The sequence below is a fragment of the Pristiophorus japonicus genome, chromosome 5 (assembly GCF_044704955.1).
Source record: "Pristiophorus japonicus isolate sPriJap1 chromosome 5, sPriJap1.hap1, whole genome shotgun sequence".
Taxonomy (NCBI): domain Eukaryota; kingdom Metazoa; phylum Chordata; class Chondrichthyes; family Pristiophoridae; genus Pristiophorus; species Pristiophorus japonicus.
In genome coordinates, this window is record NC_091981.1 from 92,280,038 (window position 1) to 92,303,213 (window position 23,176).

The following is a 23,176-nucleotide window of genomic DNA, read 5'->3' on the forward strand; positions in this document are numbered from 1 at the left end:
TGATGTCAGTATTCAGCATGATCGTTCAAGTCATGGTGGACAAGAGAGAGCTTGGTCTTGAGACCTCTCTTTATTAATAGTTCAGCAGGGGGGACCCCGGTAAGCATGTGGGGTCTGGTCCTGTAACTAAGCAATATGCATGTCAAGCGAGTCTGCAGTGACCCTTGAGTTACAAGTTTCATTCTTTGCTTGATGGTTTGGACCGCACGCTCTGCTTGACCATTAGATGCGGGTTTGAATGGTGCTGACCTCACATGTTTGATATCATTGAGTTTCATGAACTCTTGAAACTCCAGATTAGTGAAGCAAGGTCCGTTGTCGCTTACAACGATGTCGGGCAGACTATGAATGGCAAACATAACACAAAGGCTCTCAATGGTAGATGTGGATGTACTGGATGACATGATTATACACTCTATCCACTTGGAATATGCATCCACCACAACTAATAACATCTTTCCCAGGAAGGGACCTGCAAAGTCGATGTGGATCCTGGACCATGGTTTAGATGGCCACGACCACAGACTCAATTCTGCTGGTGCTTTACTTAGCTGCATGCAAGTGGGTTGCACTGATGCACACATGATTCCAGATCAGAGTCAATTCCAGGCCACCATATATGAGACCTGGCAATGGCTTTCATCATGACAATACTGGGATGTGTGCTATGTAGATCATGTACAAATTTTTCTCTGTCTTTCTTAGGCATAACAACACGATTACCCTACATTAAACAATCTGACTGAATGGATAGTTCGTCTTTGCGATGATTGTAAGGTTTGGTCTCATCACCCATTTGCTTGGGTATGGCAGACCAATCACCACAAAGGACACAATGTTTACAACCGATAATATCGGGTCCTGGCTGGTCCAGGTCTTAACTTGTGGAGCCGTGACAGGGGTTCCTTCACTTTTAAAAGCATCCATGACTAACAGTAGGTTTGCAGGTTGTGGCGTCTCCACCTCCGGTGTGGGCAACGGCAGACAGCTCAGTGCATCGGCACAATTCTCAGTTTCAGGTCTATGGTGAATGACATAATCATAGGCAGGTAATGTCAGCGCCCATCTCTGGATGCAGGACGATGCATTGGTATTTATACCTTTGTTTTCAGAAAACAATGAAATGAGTGGCTTGTGATCTGTTTCCAGTTCAAACCGAAGACCAAACAAGTACTGATGCACCTTTTTAAACCCATACACACAGGCTAATGCTTCTTTTTCTACCATGCTGTTGGCTCTTTCCGCCTTTGACAAACTTTTAGAAGCATACGCAACAGGTTGTAGTTTATCTGACTCATTAGCTTGTTGGAGCACGCAACCAACTCCATATGACGAGGCATCACAGGCCAATACTAGACGCTTACAGGGATCATAATGTACCAGCAGCTTGTTAGAGCAAAGCAGGTTAGTAGCTTTCTCAAAAGCTCTATCTTCAGATGCACCCCAAACCCAGTTGTCGCCTTTTCTTAGCAGCATGTGCAGTGGCTCTAATGAAGTGCTCAATCTAGGTAGGAAATTACCGAAGTAGTTGAGTAGACCAAGGAACGAACGCAGCTCCGTCACATTCTGAGGCTTGGGTGCATTTTTGATGGCCTTGGTTTTAGAGTCTGTAGGCCTGATGCTGACAGCAGCAATTTTCCTCCACAGGAATTCAACTTCCAGTGCCATGAAGGTACACTTTGAATGTTTCAGTCTGAGTCCCACTTTGTCCAGATGATGTAGAACCTCTTCGAGGTTGTTCAGGTGTTCAGTGGAGTCACGACCTGTGACCAGTATTGAGCACCTTGGAACACGACTGTTCTAGGGACGGAGCTCAGTAGACTCTCCTAGTTCCTCTGAAATATGGCTGCAGCCGAGCGAATTCAGAAAGGACACCTGTTGTAGATAAACAATCCTTTATGAGTGTTGATGCACGTAAGTTTCTTCGACGTGTCGACCAGCTCCTGTGTCGTGTAAGCCGACGTCAGATCCAGTTTAGTGAACGACCCCCCCAAACCACCCCCCCAGCTAGTATTGCAAACAGGTCAGCAGCCTTCGGTAACGGGTATTGATCCTGTTTCAAAACTCAGTTGATCATAACCTTGTAGTCTCCACAAATCCTGACAGTGCCATCACTCTTCAACACAGGAACAATGGGGCTGGCCCATTCGTTAAATTCGACCGGTGATATGACCCCTTCACGCTGGAGTCTGTCAAGTTCGATTTCGACCTTCTCCCTCATCATGTACGGAACCGCTCGAGCTTTATGATGGACGGGTCTTACATCCGAGTCCACGTGGATCTGCACCTTGGCTCCCGTGAAATTGCCGATGCCTGGTTCAAATAGCGAGGGTACCTTGCTCAGCACTTGAGCACAGGTAGTATCATCCTCCAATGACAACGCTTTGATATCGTTCCAATTCCATTAGATTTTTTTCGAGCTAATTCCTGCCGAACAGCATCGGATCATTGCCTGGAACAATCCATCATGGTAAATCATGAACCGCACCATCATACGACACCTTGAGTACTGCACTGGCAATAACCGTTATGAGTTCTTTAGTCTACGTACGCAACTTGGCATTGACTGGACTCGGCTTAGGCCTCACAGCCTTAGTATCCCACAGCTTGTCGAATGTCCCCTGGATCATTATTGATTGACTCACACCCGTGTCCAATTCCATCGGTACCGGCACACCGTTAAGTTTCACATTAATCATTATCGATTGGCTCTTTGTTAAGAACGAATACAGTCCATACACTTCCTCCTCTGGTATCTCGGATTGCATATCCAGATCCACTCTATACTGTTCATCATCCTCCATGTAGTGTGTCGCAGCACGCTTGCTCAGTTGCGGACACATGCGCTGGAGATGCCCCAGTCTCGAACAGCCTTTACAAATGTACTGCTGAGGCCAGTGATTGCCCCCATAACGCCAACATGGTGAAATCGGATTCATTCCCGTTGGCGGACTTTGGGCAGCCACAAATTTTGCATACGCAGTCGAGTAGACCCTGCCATATGCAGCTCTGCCAAACGACGATACAATCTTGTTTACTGTACTTGCCGCATTCCGATTTTTCGATGATATCTGCTTTAAGTTTTTGTCCGTCTCCTTGCATGCCTGGGCAATTGTGATGGCCTTGCTCAAATCCAGCGTCTCCGCCGCCAGTAGCTTATGCAGAATCCCGCCGTGGTTGATGCCGATTACAAAGCAGCTTGTCTCTCAACATGTTTTTGAATTTACACGGTCCAGCTAGACGTCTTCGGTTGGCAACAAATTCCGACATCCTGGCCCTCAGAACGAACGTGCTTGTAGAATCGATATCGTGAGATGATGCCTTCTTCTGGTTTGAGATGGTCACGTACCAGAGCACACAATTCCTCATAGTCCTTGTCTGTTAGACTTGCAGGCGAGAGAAAATGATATGTCCTTACTATAGAGTACAAATGCACACGAGGCCCATACTTGGGAGAAGTTCACTCTGTGACCAGTAACCTTTATTCCAGCACTGAAGTGATGAAGGTGGGTGGAGCTTCCCCTTTGATACCTGAAAGTCTAGGTTAGGAGTGTCTCCCACCTAGTGGTCAGTGTTCTCTTGGTGCACAACTTGGGTCAGTTTATACATGGATTCAATGACAGTTGAATACGTGACATCACCTCCCCCTCAAAGTCTTTTTGGGATCACAGGTTAAGTCTCTCTGGTGGTTTACACTCCCTTGTAGAGCACCTAAGTTGGGGCTCCGGTTGTTGGGCGCTGGCCTGAGTGTCTGCTGTTTGCGGTGCCATAGGCCTGTCCGGACTGCCCACAGTGACTGGGCTCTCCTCCACTTGGTTCGGGTGTTCGGTTACCTGTGGTGGAGTGAACTCTACATCGTGTTCTTCTTCTGCTTCTTCTATGGGGTTTCTGAACCTCCTTTTTGTTTGATCCACGTGTTTGCGGCAGATTTGTCCATTGGTAAGTTTAATTACCAGAATCATATTCCCCTCTTTGGCAATCACAGTGCCTGCAGCTATTTGGGCCCTGCAGCGTAATTGAGGACAAAGACAGGGTCATTGACATCAATACATCGCACCCTCGCATTCCCGTCATGGTAGTCACATTGTGACCGGTGCCTGCTCCCAACAATTTCTTTCATAGTAGGGTGTATGAGGGATAACCTGGTTTTGAGCATCCTTTTCATTAGGAGCTCTGCGGGTGGAACTCCTGTGATCGAGTGTGGTCGGAATCTATTGGCCAACAGGAGGCGTGATGAGCGGCTTTGTACGGAAGCCCCTTGGATTCTGAGCATCCCCTGTTTGATTATCTGCACTGCTCGTTCCGCCTGGCCATTTGAGGCCGGCTGGAATGGTGCCATTCTGACATTGTTGATACCATTTCCTGCCATGAAGTCCTGGAATTCAGTGCTTGTGAAGCACGGGCCATTGTCGCTGACCAAGATGTCCGGTCGACCGTGGGCGGCGAACATTGTTCATAGACTTTCTACCGTGGCAGAGGATGTGCTTGAATTGAGAATGTCACACTTGATCCATTTGGAGTAGGCGTCTAATACAACCAAAAACATTTTTCCTATGAAAGGACCTGCGTAGTCCACATGGATGCGTGACCATGGCTTGGCAGGCCAGGACCAGGGGCTAAGGGGGGCTTCCCTGGGAGCATTGCCCAGCTGGGCACATGTGTTGCACCTGCGAACACAAAGTTCCAGGTCTGCATCTATCCCTGGCCACCAAACGTGTGACCTGGCAATTGCCTTCATCATGACAATGCCCGGGTACTCATTGTGGAGTTCTCTGATGAACGCCTCTCTGCCCATCTGAGGCATGACTACTTTGTTCCCCATAGTAGGCAATCAGCCTAAATCGAGAGTTCATCCCTGCGCCTGTGAAATGGTTTAAATTCCTCAGGGCATGCCCCGTACGTGGCTGCCCAGTCCCCATTCAGGACACATTTCTTGACTAAAGACAGTCGTGGGTCTCTATTAGTCCAGACTTTGATCTGACAGGCTGTCACAGGTGAGCCTTTGCTTTCGAAAGCTTCAACAGCCATGACCATCTCAGCAGCATGCTCGGTTGCCCCCTCGGTGGTGGCTAGTGGGAGCCTGCTGAGTGCATCGGCGCAGTTTTCAGTGCCTGGTCTGTGCCGAATTGTAGTCATAGACGGCTAACGCGAGTGCCCACCTCTGTATGCGGGCCGACGCATTTGCATTTATTGCCTTGTTGTCGGCCAAAAGTGACGCAAGGGGTTTGTGACCTGTCTCCAGCTCAAATTTCCTGCCAAACAGGTACTGGTGCATTTTTTTTACTGCATATACACATGCAAGCACTTCCTTTTCTACCATCCCGTAGCCCCTTTCTGCCTGGGGCAGACTTCTGGAGGCATAAGCTACCGGCTGTAACTGACCATTGGCATTAACTTGCTGCGACACACACCCGACCCCATAGGACGATGCATCTCACGTTAAAACAAGTTTCTTACATGGGTCATATAGCGTTAACAGATTATTGGAGCATAACAAATTGCGTGCTCTATCAAAAGCCCTTTCCTGGCTGTCCCCCCAGACCCATTCGCGACCTTTGCGTAGGAGCACGTGTAGTGGCTCTAACAGCGTGCTCAATTTGGGAAGAAAGTTGCCAAAATAGTTCAGGAGCCCCAGGAACAAATGCAGCTCCGTCGTGTTACGGGGTCTGGGTGCTCTCTGGATCGCTTCCGTCTTGGACGCAGTAAGGCTGATCCCGTCTGCTGCTACCTTCCTCCCCAGAAATTCTACCTCTGGAGCTAAGAAGACGCACTTCACCTTTTTCAGTCGCAGACCTACCCGGTCCAGTCTGCGTAGCACCCACTCCAGGTTGTGGAGGTGTTCTTCAGTATCGCGACCCGTGATGAGGATGTCGTCCTGAAAAACCACCGTCCTTGGAATCGACTTGAGGAGACGTTCCATGTTTTGTTGAAAGATCGCGGCGGCTGAGTGAATCCCGAACGGACATCTGTTGTACTCAAACAACCCCTTGTGTGTCGTGATGGTGGTCAGCTTCTTCGACTCACTCGCCAGCTCCTAGGTCATGTAAGCTGTGGTCAGGTCTAATTTTGAAAAAGTTTGCCACCGGATAGCGTTGCAAAGAGGTCCTCTGCTCTCTGTAGCGGGTACTGGTCTTGGAGTGACACCCGATTGATGGTGGCCTTGTAATCGCCACATATCCTGACCGACCCATCCGCCTTGAGCACCGGCACAATCGGGCTCGCCCAGTCACTGAATTCGACTGGCGAGATGATGCCTTCCCTCAGCAGGAGGTCCAATTCGCCTTCTATCTTTTCCCGCATCACGTACGGCACCGCTCTGGCCTTCTGGTGTACTGGCCTGGCGTCCGGGTTTATGTGAATCACTACCTTGGTCCCCATGAAAGTGCCAATGCCGGGTTGAAATAATGAGTCAAATTTGTCCAGGACCTGTGAGCATGATATTCGCTCCACAGAAGAAATTGCATTGACATCGCTCCATTTCCAGTTCATGACTGCAAGCCAACTCCTCCCCAGCAGTGCGGGACCATCTTGCGGGACAATCCAGAGTGGCAACCTGTTCTCCGAATCTTTGTGGGTCACGACTACCATGGCGCTGCCTAGCACCGGAATGATCTCCTTTGTATATGTCCGTAGCTGTGCCCCAGTCGGCAATAATTTTGGTCTCCTGGCCTTGGACGCCCACGACCTTTCGAATTGTTTGATACACATCAGGGACTGGCTGGCCCCCGTGACTAGCTGCATTGATACTGGGATGCCATTGAGGAGCACTTCCATCATTATCGGTGGCGCCTGGTGTATGAACTGTATATGTGCTCCACATGAACTCGCTGAACTTCAGCTTCACCGATTTCCCCCAGTATTCATTTCGCCTCGTAGGGCTTACATTGGGCCCGTCTTCCTCGTATATCAACCTGGCTGCAGGCTTCCTGCACATATGCACCAAATGACCGCTGACGTTGCAATTTCTGCAGGTATATTGCTGATACCTGCAAGCTCTGGCTGTGTGTTTGCCTCCACACCTCCAACATGAGCTGTTGTTGGAAACAAAAGGTCCATTACCAGTCGATCGTCTCTGACTGTCTCTGTAACTGTCCTTAAACGCACCATTGACAGTTGTTGATGGCCCCATTACTAGCCACATTGTCCCTTGCAATGGCATGAATCGCCGTTCAGCTAGCCATTGTCTCTGTTGAATTCCCCCTTTGGGTTCGACTGCATGCTCGGGCATGTCCGATTGCCCTTGTCTGCCTGGAGAACTGTGTGTCGTGTTAACAATGTTGACTCCCTGTCCTTTTGCTGCATTTAAACCAAGATTTTTGTCAAACATCATTCTGGTCTCTTCCTCCCCTGAGATAAATGACTGGGCCATCAAAGCCGCCTTTTCCCGGGCCAAGTCTTTGGTCGCAATCAGTTTCCTGAACCCCCAGCGTGCCCGATGCCCTCAATAAAAAAAAGTCTCGCAGCATCTCTGCTCTGCATGCGTCTGGGAACTTACATCGGCTCGTCAGTTGCCGGAGATCTGCCACGAAGTCTGGAACGCTTTGCCCTTCTCGCCGCCGGTGCGTGTAAAACCAGTGTCTTGCCATGTGCATGCTGCTCGCTGGTTTAAAGTGTCCCCCGATCAACTTACTGAGTTCTTCAAAAGTCTTGTCCATCGGCTTCTCTGGCGCTAGAAGGTCCTTCATCAGGGAGTATGTCCTGGATCCACAAACCGTCAGGAGATGAGCCCTGCGTTTGTCAGCCGAATCCTGTCCCAGCCATTCCTTCGTGACGAAACTTTGCTGTAGTCTCTCAATAAAATCATCCCAATCATCACCAACACAGTACCTCTCGTCTGTGCTGCTAGTGGCCATGCTCGCGTGGTTTAAATCCCAGTTTCTCGTCGCCAATGATATGTCCTTACTATGCAGTACAAATGCACACGAGGCCCATACTTGAGAGAAGGTCACTCTGTGACCAGTAACCTTTATTCCAGCACTGAAGTGATGAAGGTGGGTGGAGTTTCCCCTTTTATACCTGAAAGTCCAGGTTAGGAGTGTCTCCCACAAGTTCAACACCTAGTGGTCAGTGTTCTCACGGTGTACCACTTGGGTCAGGTTATACATAGATTCAATGACAGTTGAATACATGACAGAAAATTCTTTGAGTCCAAACTGTGAGGAAGACCGCCCTGCGCCTAACTGTGTCAGTGAGTTCCTGCATTTTGTTGGCCAATAAGTATTGGTCCAGGCGAGCTACAAAATCTGCTCGGTCCCCTCCCTCCATGAATCTCTCCAGAATTCCAATTGTGCTAATTTTTGCATGCCAAGGTTCTTAAGTTACCTCGTCTCCAAATGTTATGTATGTAGTTACTCGATACACTGAATACTGTAAACTAACACATGTACAAACCTGGCTCTGCTTTATTCGGGCCCAAAGTGATTGCCTTTTATACCTGGGCCGCACACACGTGTGTGCAGCCTAATTATCTCCAACAATGATGCCACCTGGTGGCCAGTAACCCCAAGCATACATGCATGACATTATCCTTCTCTCCTTTTTTGAACAAGGGTGTAACATTTGAAATCCTCCAGTCCTTTAGCACCACCGCTGCATCTAAAGAGGATTGGAAGATTTTAGCCAGCACCTCCGCACTTTCTACCTTTTATTTCCTTCAACAACCTGGGATGCATCCCATCCGGACTGGGTGAATTATCCACTTTGTGTACTGCCATCCTTTCGAGTACATTTTTATCTATTTTTACTTCATCCCCTATCCTGACAACAACCTCGTTTACCGTCACTTTAGCAAAGCCCTCTTCCTTGGTAAACACCAATGCAAAGTACTCATTTAGTACCTCAGCCATGCCTTCTACCTCCACCAATAGATCAGCATTTTGGTCCCTAATCGGCCCCACTGCTCCTATAATGACCCTTTTACTGTCTATATGCCTATAGAACACATTTGGATACCTTTTTTATGTTCGCCACTAAACTATTCTTGTACTGTCTCTTTGCCCCTCGTATTTCCTTTTTCACTTCTCTGTACATTTTATATTCATTGAAAGAAAGAGTTGTATTTATATAGCGCCTTTCACGACCACCGGATATCCCAAAGCGCTTTACAGAAAAAGAAGTACTTTTTGAAGTATAGTCACTGTTGTAATGTAGGAAATTCAGCCTGATACCCTTATATTATCAAACCGAGATCTGCTTCATCCTACTCTTTAACTCCTTCATTATCCAGGGATCACTGGCTTTGGTTGCCCTCCCTTTCCCCCTTGTGAGAATGCACCAGACTGTTCCCAAACCATCTCCTCTTTAAAGACCGCCCATAGCTCCACATGCAATAGGAAGAGTTATTCCACTGCTCCTCCTCCCTCAAGCTGAAGCATTCCGCCATACTCTGGTGCTGCAACTAGCCTTGTAAGGTAAACTAAAAGAGACTATATTTATTTACATCAACACCAGAGTTAAGTGGCTGGCATAGACGACAGGCATTGTGCTATTAGTGGGGTAGGCCATATTAGTTTCTCAATATGATGCAGTCCTACCCGCCCGGAACCAGCCAGCTTTTTAGTCTGGCTGGCTGCGGGTGGGAAATGGAGGCTTCCCATGCAAATCAGGCCCTGCCACTAAATGCAGCAGGGCCTGCGGGAAACTTGTTCTCCCAGCTTTCCCGACCTCCTCGGATTCCCACCCCACCCCCAACTCGCTTGTCCACAGCCAGGTAGGGAATGGGTGACCAACAGGAAAAGCAGTGCAAGGAAGATAGTGCAGGGGTCCCCTGTGGTCATCACATTGCAAAACAGATACACCGCTTTGGGTACTGTTGGGGGGGATGACTCATCAGGGGAGGGCAGCAGCAGCCAAGTTCATGGCACCGTTGGTGGCTCTGCTGCACAGGAGGGCAGGAAAAAGAGTGGGAGAGCTATAGTGATAGGAGATTCAATTGTAAGGGGAATAGATAGACGTTTCTGCGGCCGCAACCAAGACTCCAGGATGGTATGTTGCCTGTCTGGTGCAAGGGTCAAGGATGTCACGGAGCGGGTGCAGGGCATTCTGAAAAGGGAGGGTGAACAGCCAGTTGTCGTGGTGCATATAGGTACCAAGGATATAGGTAAAAAAATGGGATGAGGTCCTACAAGATGAATTTAGGGAGCTATGAGCTAAATTAAAAAGTAGGACCCCAAAAGTAGTAATCTCAGGATTGCTATCAGTGCCACGTGCTAGTCAGAGTAGGAATCGCAGGATAGCTCAGATGAATACGTGGCTTGAGGAATAGTGCAGAAGGGAGGGATTCAAATTCCTGGGACATTGGAACCAGTTCTGGGGGAGGTGGGGCCAGTACAAACAGGGCGGTCTGCACCTGGGCAAGACCGGAACCAATGTCCGAGGGGGAGTGTTTGCTAGTGCTCTTGGGGAGGAGTTAAACTAATATGGCAGGGGAATGGGAACCTATGCAGGGAGACAGAGGGAAGTAGAATGGGGGCAGAAGCAAAAGATAGAAGAAAAGTAAAAGTGGAGGACAGAGAAACCTAAGGTAAAAAGCAAAAAGGGCCACATTACAGCAAAATTCTAAAGGGGCAAACTGTGTTAGAAAGACAAGCCTGAAGGCTCTGTGTCTCAATGCGAGGAGTATTCGGAATAAGGTGGACGAATTAACTGCGCAGATAGCAGTTAACGGGTATGATGTAATTGCCATCACGGAGACATGGCTCCAGGGTGACCAAGGCTGGGAACTCAACATCCAGGGGTATTCAACATTTAGGAAGGATAGACAGAAAGGAAAAGGAGGCAGGGTGGCATTGCTGGTTAAAGAGGAAATTAATGCAATAGTAAGAAAGGACATTAGCTTGGATGTTGTGGAATTTGTATGGGTAGAGCTACGGAATACCAAGGGGCAGAAAACGCTAGTGGGAGTTGTGTACAGACCACCAAACAGTAGTAGCGAGGTTGGGGACAGCATCAAACAAGAAATTAGGGATGCATGCAATAAAGGTACAGCAGTTATCAAGGGTGACTTTAATCCACATATTGATTGGGCTAACCAAACTGGTAGCAATGCGGTGGAGGAGGATTTCCTGGAGTGTATTAGGGATGGTTTTCGAAACCAATATGTCAAGGAACCAACTAGGGAGCTAGCCATCCTAGACTGGGTGACATATAATGAGAAAGGACTAATTAGCAATCTTGTTGAGCGAGGCCCCTTGGGGAAGAGTGACCATAACATGGTTGAATTCTTTATTAAGATGGAGAGTGACACAGTTAATTCAGAAACTAGGGTCCTGAACTTAAGGAAAGGTAACTTTGATGGTTTGAGGCATGAATTGGCTAGAATAGACTGGCAAATGATACTTAAAGGTTTGACGGTGGATAGGCAATGGCAAACATTTAAAGATCACATGGATGAACTTCAGCAATTGTACATCCCTGTCTGGAGTAAAAATAAAACGGGGAAGGTGGCTCAACCGTGGCTAACAAGGGAAATTAAGGATAGTGTTTGTCAAGTTTGCAACTACAATGTAACACCATTGTATTACTGTATACACTCAACATAGATGCACACCTTGACCACAGGGGGTGAACTTGTGGGAGACACTCCTTACCTGATCACTCAGGTATTTAAAGGGAGGTCCCACGCAGGGTCATCACTTCTGGAGTGCTGATTAAGGAGTTAAGGTCACTGAGTGGCCTGGTACCTGGAATGTGCCTCGTGTGGTTTCATGCAGTAGTGTAAGGACTTTACAGTGTTAAATCCAAGGAAGCGGCATATAAATTGGCCAGAAAAAGCAGCAAACCTGAGGACTGGGAGAAATTTAGAATTCAGCAGAGGAGGACAAAGGGTTTAATTCGGAGGGGGGAAATAGAGTATGAGAGGAAGCTTGCCGGGAACATAAAAACTGACTGCAAAGGCTTCTATAGATATGTGAAGTGAAAAAGATTAGTGAAGACAAACGTAGGTCCCTTGCAGTCGGATTCAGGTGAATTTATAATGGGGAACAAAGAAATGGCAGACCAATTAAACAAATACTTTGGTTCTGTCTTCATGAAGGAAGACACAAATAACCTTCCAGAAGTACTAGGGGACCGAGGGTCTAGTGAGAAGGAGGAACTGAAGGATATCTTTATTAGGCGGGAAATTGTGTTAGGGAAATTGATGGGATTGAAGGCTGATAAATCCCTGGGGCCTGATAGTCTGCATCCCAGAGTACTTAAGGAAGTGGCCCTAGAAATAGTGGATACATTGGTGATCATTTTCCAACAGTCTATCGGCTCTGGATCAGTTCCTATGGACTGAAGGGTAGCTAATGTAACACCACTGTTTAAAAATGGAGCGGGAGAGAAAGTGGGTAATTATAGACCGATTCGCCTGACATCAGTAGTGGGGAAAATGTTGGAATCAATTATTAAGGATGAAATTGCAGCGCATTTGGAAAACAGTGAAAGGATCGATCCAAGTCAGCATGGATTTATGAAGAGGAAATCATGCTTGACAAATCTTCTGGAATTTTTTGAGGATGTAGCTAGTAGAGTGGACAAGGGAGAACTAGTGGGTGTGGTGTATTTGAACTTTCAAAAGGCTTTTGACAAGTTCCCACACAAGAGATTGGTGTGCAAAATCAAAGCACATGGTATTGGGGGTAATATTCTGACATGGCTAGAGAACTGGTTGGCAGACAGGAAGCAGAGAGTCGGGATAAACGGGTCCTTTTCAGAATGGCAGGCAGTGACTAATGGAGTGCCGCAGGACTCAGTGCTGGGACCCCAGTTCTTTACAATATACATCAGTGATTTAGATGAAGGAATTGAATGTAATATCTCCAAGTTTGATGATGACACTAAACTGGGTGGCGGTGTGAGCTGTGAGGGGGATGCTAAGAGGCTGCAGGGTGACTTGGACAAGTTGGTGAGTGGGTAAATGCATGGCAGATGCAGTATAATGTGGATAAATGTGAGGTTATCCACTTTGGTGGTAAAAACACAAAGACAGAATATTATCTGAATGGCGGCAGATTGTGAAAAGGGGAGGTGCAACGAGACCTGGGTGTCATGGTTCATCAGTCATTGAAAGTTGGCATACAGGTACAGCAGGCGGTGAAGAAGGCAAATGGTATGTTGGCCTTCATAGCTAGGGGATTTGAGTATAGGAGCAGAGAGGTCTTACTGCATTTGTACAGGGCCTTGGTGAGGCCTCATCTGGAATATTGTGTTCAGTTTTGGTCTCCTAATCTGAGGAAGGACGTTCTTGCTATTGAGGGAATGCAGCGAAGGTTCGCCAGACTGATTCCCGGGATGGCTGGACTGACATTTGAGGAGAGACTGGATCAACTGGGCCTTTATACACTGGCGTTTAGAAGGATGAGAGGGGATCTCATAGAAACATATAAGATTCTGACGGGATGGGACAGGTTAGATGTGGATAGAATGTTGCCGATGTTGGGGAAGTCCAGAACCAGGGGACACAGGCTTAGGATAAGGGTAGGCCATTTAGGACTGAGATGAGGAGAAACTTCTTCATTCAGAGAGTTGTTAACCTGTGGAATTCCCTGCTGCAGAGAGCAGTTGATGCCAGTTCATTGGATATATTCAAGACGGAGTTAGATTTGGCCCTTACGGCTGAGGGGATCAAGGGGTATGGAAAGAAAGCAGGAAAGGGGTACTGAGGTGAATGATCAGCCATGATCTTATTGAATGGTGGTGCAGGCTCGAAGGGCCGAATGGCCTACTCCTGCACCTATTTTCTATGTTTCGATTAAAATTTAGACCAATAGATTATTGTTTTTCATTTTTGTCACATTACATGTATATGTGGGTTAGAGGATAACAATAGGTGCAGTCAGTCCTCCTCTCATGCAATCTCACCTGCTTGGCAAAACTCCATTGCTTTTCCTCCACTTTGGGGGAAAAAAGAGGGATTTGAAATATTTTAGTGAAATAATTGAAAATTGTTGTGCAGGAAACCCTTGTCACAAAAGCATTTAAGGCAGTGAGTGCAGAAAAAAACTTCCAGAAATCCATTTATAAAACAGCCTACAAAAACTTCAGTGCAACTTGCCCTTTGTAACTTCACATTATAAATGCTTTCAAGAAAAATAAAGACTTGCATTTATACAATGCCTTTCATGACCATAGAAATTCCCAATGTGCTTTACAACCAACTAAATACTTTCAAAGTGTAGTCACTGTTGTAATATAGGAGACACGGCAGCCATTTACATACAAGGCCCCACAAATGATAATGTGATAATAACCAGATTAGCTGTTTTGGTGACGTTGGTTAAGAAATAGATAATCAACAAGATTATCTGCTTGAGGAAAAGAGTGTTTGAAGACCAGGCTCTCAAAACTGTCACAAAGCTCATGGTCGACAGGGCCATAGTAATACCCGCCCTCCTGTATTGCTCAGAGACGTGGAACATGTACAGTAGCCACCTCAAGTCGCTGGAGAAATACCACCAACGATGCCTCCGCAAGATCCTACAAATCCCCTGGGAGTTCAGATGCACCACCGTTAGCGTCCTCGTCCAGGCCAACAGCCCCAGCATTGAAGCACTGACCACACTTGATCAGCTCCACTGGGCAGGCCACATAGTTCTCATGCCAGACATGAGACTCCCAAAGCAAGTGCTCTACTCTGAATTCGTCCACGGCAAACGAGCCAAAGGTGGGCAGCGGAAACGTTACAAGGACACCCTCAAAGCCTCCCTGATAAAGTGCGACATCCCCACTGACACCTGGGAAATCCCTGGCCAAAGACCGCTCCTAAGTGGAGGAAGTGCATCCGGGAGGTCGCTGAGCTCCTCGAGTCTCGTCGCCGAGAGCATGCAGAAATCAAGCACAGGCAGCGGAAGGAGCGTGCGGCAAACCAGACTCCCCGCCCACCCTTCCCTTCAACCACTGTCTGTCCCACCTGTGACAGGGACTGTGGTTCTGGTATTGGACTGTACAGCCACCTAAGAACTCATGCTTAGAGTGGAAGCAAGTCTTCCTCGATTCCGAGGAACTGTCTATGATGATGATGGAGGGTTAGCCAGGACACCAGGGAAACTCTCCTGCTATTCTTCGAAATAGTGCCATGATTTTTTTTTTTACATCCACTGGAGAAGGCAGACGATACCTCGCTTTAACGTGTCACTCACTCACTACTGCATTGGAGTGTCAGCCAATGTTTTCTCTAAGCGGCTGCGCAGCTCTTAGCCAGTCCCCCGTAGCCTGAGACTGACTTTTCTAATGTTAAATTTCACGCACGCGCAAAACTGCACTTCTAAAAATAAGTTCGGGGAACATTTGTGTCAGCCTAGATTTTGTGCACAAGTCTCTGAAGTGGGGCTTGAACGCTCAACCTTCTGACTCTGAGGCGAGTGTGCTGCCACTAAACCACAGCTGGCACCAACACAGCACCTAGCAACCCAGGACACCAATTTTGTATGACACCAATTTGTTTGGGCAAAATTAACATTGATTGCATTCCTGGCACCTAAACCGTGATATCACGTGAACCGTGATATCATATGATGTCCTTCTGCACCATCGTTATATTATAATGAAGTTCCCGCCTAGCATTGGCATTTGTGATCTCTGCCCTGCTTCCTGTCTGTTACACCTATTTTGTGTCAATGAAAGTCACACAATACATTGTGCAGGAGACAAAACGAGATTGTTAAAGATGAAATGTGTTTCCAAAATGAACAATCCTGCAAATGTTACGGTAGAACTCCCTGGTGCGAGGTTTGTATTGTGCCTCTCCGACCGATAATTGAAAGTACTGAACCTTGTGTCATTTTCAGTACTTAAGGAAACAAAGATGCATATAGTAATGAAAAGAAAGGGCATATAAGATTTATGTTGCTCTTGTAAAGTTCATTCATAATAGCAAAATTGAAGCATGTGTACCCACGAAATGAAAATTAAGGATATTTGCAAACTTTCTGATTTCTAGGGGTTTTTTCAAACTAGTTTTAAAAAAAAAAAAATCATTTCCATTTTATAAATATGAAAAAAAAACTGGAACAAACTCATACCTACTCACTGAAATAAATTAATTTTGACATCTGAGTAAACCAAACTGCAGTAACCTGTCAACATTGCTTTCGAAGACTATAATCTTGGTTAAGTGTTCAGTTGGATTTATGGGGAAAAATTTAGCTGCTTTGTGCCTCCCGTAGTGCTTGAGGCGGGGGGGGTAACGGGACGCCAAGGGATTAGCGACCGGATGCAAGGCGCTACAGGATCCTCGCCTGTAGCGCCTTGCAGATCGTGATGTCACAAAGTTCACAGCGCCCGTTACCGCCTTGGATGTGAAATTGTCTCCCGCCCCCTGCTGTATCACCGGGTGTCAACAACGGCAGGACGAGGAGGCATTGTCACTTCGGCTGGCCGCTGGGACAGTGATAATAAAAGGCAATGGTTTTCAGGTAGGCCAAACTTTATTCTTTGCACCAATCTGGTGCCTGCTGAAAGTTTTCGATGCTTCATTGCTGCCAGATGTCCAAGCCCATCACTCTCTGAGAGTGTTTGGGGCTGTAATGGCAGTCGCGCAGGTCGCCTGGTTACAGAGAACTGAGCAGAAGTATGTTGTGCACCATCGTTAGCCCTCCCCTTTAAGCGAAGGAGGCAGCCTCTGATGCCGGTAGCATTGTGCTCCACATTGTTCAGCACCCTGCCGCTACTGCCCGCTCTCGCACTTTAGTGCCAAAGAGAAGTGGTTAGCACTTGATTTAGTGCTCCACTTCCCACTTGGAGCACTAAAGCTGACAATAATTATTGGCTGGCGATATTTTTCCAAGATTTCAAAAGTTATTGCGCTACAGAATTTCTAGCCCTATGTTTTTAGAGCAAATAAATTGGTATCTTATTGCTGCTCAGAGATTGTTGAATTCCCTTTCAGCCCTATAATAAGTGGTAATGAGACCTTTTTTCAAGTGAGATCCAACAAAGGGCAAGAGATCAAAATACCTTAAAAAAGGGAGGGTATAAATAAATCTTGGGCAGTAGCAAAACGGGCTGCCAATTCGCTGTCACCTGTCATGCCTTACTGCCCAAATGTAATTTTTACCGTAAAGTGTTTGAAACTCAATATTTGTTTCAATTAAATGTATTTTTTAATGCATCTAACCTCCTGTGTGCAATCAATACTGTTCACCGTTCTTTCAGTCTGTACTGTACATTTTTGAGCATTGAACATAGGAAAACTATTTTAATGTGCATTGCACCAGAAATAAATGAACTATTTACTTGATTTTAATATTGTAATGTGGCATTGTTATTTCCAATTCACTCCATTTATAATTGGATGTTTCAACTGTTCTGTTTGAGAGGAGTTTGGAGGAGAATGGTTTTAACAAAATAATATCTGATACTTTGCAAAGCACACAATTATAATGGGTCATATTGATTGGACAAATCAAATTGGCCAGGGTAGCCTTGAGGAAAAGCTCATAGAGTGTATCCGAGAGAGTTTTCTTGAACGGTATGTTGCGGAACCAACCAGGGAGCAGGCTATCTTAGATCTGGTACTGTGTTACGAGACAGGATTAATAAATGATAGAAGTATAGAAAATAGGTGTAGGAGTAGGCCATTCAGCCCTTTGAGCCTGCACCACCATTTAATAAGATCATAGCTGATCATTCACCTCCGTACCCCTTTCCTGATCCCTAGACTGTGACCCCTGGTTCTGAACTTCCCCAACATCGGGAACATTCTTCCTGCATCTAACCTGTCCAGTCCTGTCAGAATTTTATATGTTTCTAGGAGATCTCCTATCATTCTTCTAAACTCCAGTGAATATAGGCCCAGTCGATCCAGCTTCTCCTCATATGTCAGTCTTGCCATCCCGGGAATCAGTCTGGTGAACCTTCGCTGCACTCCCTCAATAGCAAGAACGTCCTTCCTCAGGTTAGGAGACCAAAACTGAACACACTATTCCAAGTGAGGCCTCACCAAGGCCCTGTACAACTGCATTAAGACCTCGCTGCTTCTATACTCAAATCCTCTAGCTATGGAAGCCAACAGACCATTTGCCTTCTTCACCGCCTGCTGTACCTGCATGCCAACTTTCAATGACTGATGTACATGACACCCAGGTCTCATTGCACCTCCCCTTTTCTTAATCTGCTGCCATTCAGATAATATACTGCCTTCATGTTTTTGCCACCAAAGTGGATAACCTCACATTTATCCACATTATACTGCATCTGCCATGCATTTGCCCACTCACCTAACCTGTCCAAGTCACTCTGCAGCCTCTTAGCATCCTCCTCACAGCTCATACCGCCACCCAGTTTAGTGTCATCTGCAAACTTGGAGATATAACAGTCAATTCCTTCAACTAAATCATTGATATATATTGTAAATAGCTGGGGTCCCAGCACTGAGCACTGCGGCACCCCACTAGTCACAGCCTGCCATTCTGAGAAGAACCTGTTTATCCCGACTCTCTGCTTCCTGTCTGCCAACCAGTTCTCTAGCCACGTGCCATTACCCCCAACACCATGTGCTTTAATTTTGCACACCAATCTCTTGTGTTGGACCTTGTCAAAAGCCTTTTGAAAGTCCAAATATACCACATCCACTGGTTCTCCCTTGTCCATTCTACTAATTACATCCTCAAAAAATTCTAGAAGATGTCAAGCATGATTTCCCTTTCATAAATCCATGCTGACTTGGACCGATCCTGTCACTGCTTTCCAAATGCACTGCTATTTCATCTTTAATAATTGATTCCAACATTTTCCCCACTACTGATGTCAGGCTAACCAGTTGATAATTCCCCGTTTCTTTCTCCCTCCTTTTTTAAAAAGTGGTGTTACATTAGCTACCCTCCAGTCCATAGGAACTGTTCCAGAGTCGATAGACTGTTGGAAAATGATCACCAATGCAACCACTATTTCTTGGGCCTCTTCCTTAAGTACTCTGGGATGCAGACTATCAGGCCCTGGGGATTTATCGGCCTTCAATCCCATCAATTTCCCGAACACAATTTCCTGACTAATAAGGATTTTCTTCAGTTCCTTCTTCTCACTAGACCCTTGGTCCACTAGTATTTCCGGAAGGTTATATGTGTCTTCCTTTGTGATGACAGAACCAAAGTATTTGTTCAATTGGTCTGCCATTTCTTTGTTCCCCATTATAAATTCACCTGATTCTGACTGCAAGGGACGTACATTTGTCTTCACTCATCTTTTTCTCTTCACATATCTATAGAAGCTTTTGCAGTTAATGTTTATGTTCCCAGCAAGCTTCCTCTCATACTCTATTTTCCCCCTCCTAATTAAACTCTTTGTCCTCCTCTGCTGAATTCTAAATTTCTCCCAATCCTCAGGTTTGCTGCTTTTTCTGGCCAATTTATATGCGTCTTCCTTGGATTTAACACTATCCCTAATTTCCCTTGTTAGCCACGGTTGAGCCACCTTCCCCTTTTTATTTTTACTCCAGACAGTGATGTACAAATGTTGAAGATCATCCATGTGATCTTTAAATGTTTGCCATTGCCTATCCACTGTCAATCCTTTAAGTATCATTTGCCAGTCTATTCTAGTCAATTCACGTCTCATACCATCGAAGTTACCTTTCCTTAAGTTCAGGACCCTAGTCTCTGAATTAACTGTGTCACTCTCCATCTTAATAAAGAATTCTACCATATTATGGTCACTCTTCCCCAAGGGGCCTCGCACAACAAGATTGCTAATTATCCTTTCTCATTACACATCACCCAGTGTTGGATGGCCAGCCCTCTAGTTGGTTCCTCGACATATTGGTCTAGAGAACCATCCCTAATACACTCCAGGAATTCCTCCTCCACCATATTGCTACCAGTTTGGTTAGCCCAATCTATATGTAGATTCAAGTCGCCCATGATAACTGCTGTACCTTTATTGCATGCATCCCTGATTTCTTGTTTGATGCTGTCCCCAACCTCACTACTACTGTTTGGTGGTCTGTACACAACTCCCACTAGCATTTTCTGCCCTTTGGTATTCCACAGCTGTACCCATACAGATTCCACATCATCCAAGCTAATATCCTTCCTTACTATTGCGTTAATTTCCTCTTTAACCAGTAACGTTACCCCACCTCCTTTTCCTTTCTGTCTATCATTCCTGAATGTTGAATACCCTTGGATGTTGAGTTCCCAGCCTTGGTCACCCTGGAGCCATGTCTCTGTAATCCCGATTATATCATATTCGTTAATAGCTGCCTGCGCAGTTAATTCGTCCAACTTATTATGAATACTCCTCGCATTGAGGCATAGAGCCTTCAGGCTTGTCTTTTTAACACACTGTCCCTTTTAGAATTTTGCTGTAATGTGGCCCTTTTTGATTTTTGCCTTGGTTTCTCTGCTCTCCGCATTTACTTTTCTTCTTTCTATCTTTTGCTTCTGCCCCCATTTTACTTCCCTCTGTCTCCCTGCATAGATTCCCATCCCCCTGCCATATTAGTTTAACCCCTCCCCAACAGCACTAGCAAACACTCCCCCTAGGACATTGGTTCCGGTCCTGCCCAGGTGCACACCATCCGGTTTGTACTGGTCCCACCTCCCCCAGAACCGGTTCCAATGTCCCAGGAATTTGAATCCCTCCCTCCTGCACCACTCCTCAAGCCACGTATTCATCTTAGCTATCCTGCGATTCCTACTCTGACTAGCACGTGGCACTGGTAGCAATCCTGAGATCGCTACCTTTGAGTTCCTACTTTTTAATTTAACTACTAGCTTCCTAAACTCAGCTTGTAGGACCTCACCCCATTTTTTACCTATATCGTTGGTACCTATATGTACCACGACAGCCAGCTGTTCACACTCCCCCTCCCGAATGTGCTGCAGCCGCTCCGAGACATCCTTGACCCTTGCACCAGTGAGGCAACATATCATCCTGGAGTCTCGATTGTGGCTGCAGAAACGCCGATCCCCCTTACAATAGAATCACCTATCACTATAGCTCTCCCACTCTTTTTCCTGCCCTCCTCTGCAGCAAAGCCACCCATGGTGCCATGAAATTGGCTGCTGCTGCCTTCCCCTGATGAGTCTCCTAGTAAAGGATCCTCTAGGAATGAGTGATCATAACATGGTTGAATTTCAAATTTAGTTGGAGGGTGAGAATGTTGGATCTCAAACCAGTGTCCTAAGCTTAAATAAAGGAGACGACAAAGGTATAAAAACAGAGTTGGCTAAAGTGGACTGGGAAAATAGATTAAATACATTTAAGTAGATATTTCATAACTCGCCACAAAAATATAAGGAAAGATTGTAAGAGAAGTGATATCCATCCGTGGCTAACGAAGGAAATAAAGGATGGTATCAAATTGAAAACAAAGGCATACACTGTGGCTAAGACTAGTGGGAGGCCAGAGGATTGGGAAACTTTTAAAAGCCAGCAAAGAATGACTAAAATTTGATAGAGGGGAGATGGATTACGAGAGTAAACTAGCATGAAATCTAAAAACATATAGTAAGAGTTTCTACAGGTGCATAAAAAGTAAAACAATGGCTAAAGTAAATGTTGGTCCCCTAGAGGATGAAACTGGAGAATTAATAATGGAGAACAGGGAAATCGCAGAGACGTTGAACAAATATTTTGTATTGGTCTTCACGGTAGAAGACACTAAAAACATCACAATAGTGGATAATCAAGGGGCTATAGGGAGGGATGAACTTAATACAATCACTATCACTAATGAAGTAATACTCAGTAAAATAATAGGACTAAAGGCATGTCCCCTGAAGCTGATGGTTTACATCCTAGGTCTTAAAAGAAGTGGCTGCGAAGATAGTGGATACATTGGTTGTGATCTACCAAAAGTCCCTGGATTCTGGGACAGTCCCAGTGAATTGGAAAACTGCAAATGTAACATCCCTATTTAAAAAGGAGACAGACAAAAAGCAGAACACTATAGTCCAGTTAGCCTAACATCTATCGTTGGGAAAATGCTGGAGTCCATTATTAACGAAGCAGTAGAAATTACAACATGCTGCGGTGCAGAGGGACCTGGGGGTCCTTGTGCATGAAACTCTTTTTGGTAAAGAAACAATTACAGCTGTGAGGAGGGATGATATGTTAGAGGGGTCATCAAATGAAGCCGTAAAAGTTAGTTTGCAGGTGCAGCAGGTAATCAGGAAGGTGAATGGCATGTTGGCCTCCATTGCGACAGGGATGGAGTACAAAAGCAGGGAGGTCCTGCTGCAACTGTACAGGGTATTGGTGAGGCCGCACCTGGAGTACTGCGTGCAGTTTTGGTCACCTAACTTAAGGAAGGATATACTAGCTTTGGAAGGGGTACAGAGACGATTCACTAGGCTGATTCCGGAGATGAGAGGGTTACCTTATGATGATAGATTGAGTAGACTGGGTCTTTACTCGTTGGAATTCAGAAGGATGAGGGGTGATCTTATAGAAACATTTAAAATAATCAAGGGGATAGACAGGATAGAGGCAGAGAGGTTGTTTCCACTGGTCGAGGAGACTAGAACTCGGGGGCACAACCTCAAAATACGGGGGAGCCAATTTAAAACCGAGTTGAGAAGGAATTTCTTCTCCCAGAGGGTTGTAAATCTGTGGAATTCCCTGCCCAAGGAAGCAGCTGAGGCTAGCTCATTAAATGTATTCAAATCACAGATAGATAGATTTTTAACCAATAAGGGAATTAAAGGTTATGGGGAGCGGGCGGGTAAGCGGAGCTGAGTCCACGGCCAGATCAGCCATGATCTTGGTGGGTGGCGGAGCAGGCTCAAGGGGCTAGATGGCCTACTCCTGTTCCTAATTCTTATGTTCTTATTAATGTTGGGGAAGTTCAGAGACAGGGGTCACAGTCTGGGGATGGGAGGTGGGCTATTTGGGGCCGAGATGGGGAGGGGCTTCTTCACCCAGGGAGTGGTGAGCCTGTGGAATTCTCTGCCACGGAGAGTTGTTGAGGCTAGTTCACTAAGTATATTCAAAAAGGAGTTAGATGTAGTCCTTGCTACTAGGGGGATCAAGGGGTATGGCGAGAAAACAGGAATGGGGTACTGAAGTTGCATGTTCAGCCATGAACTCATTGAATGTCGGTGCAGGCTCGAAGGGCCGAATGGCCTACTCCTGCACCTATTTTCTATGTTTGTAAGTAGCAGGACATTTGAAAAAGCATAATTCAATTAAACAGAGTCAACATGGTTTTATGAAGGGGAAATCATGTTTTACAAATTTGCTGGAGTTCTTTGAG

The 23,176-nt window shown here is 46.1% G+C and overlaps 1 protein-coding gene across 1 annotated transcript in view; it reads left to right on the forward strand.

Annotated features, from left to right (window-relative positions):
- LOC139264391 (A disintegrin and metalloproteinase with thrombospondin motifs 16) overlaps positions 1-23,176 on the forward strand; it is a 469,636-nt gene that overhangs the window by 166,488 nt on the left and 279,972 nt on the right. The window lies entirely within an intron of this gene.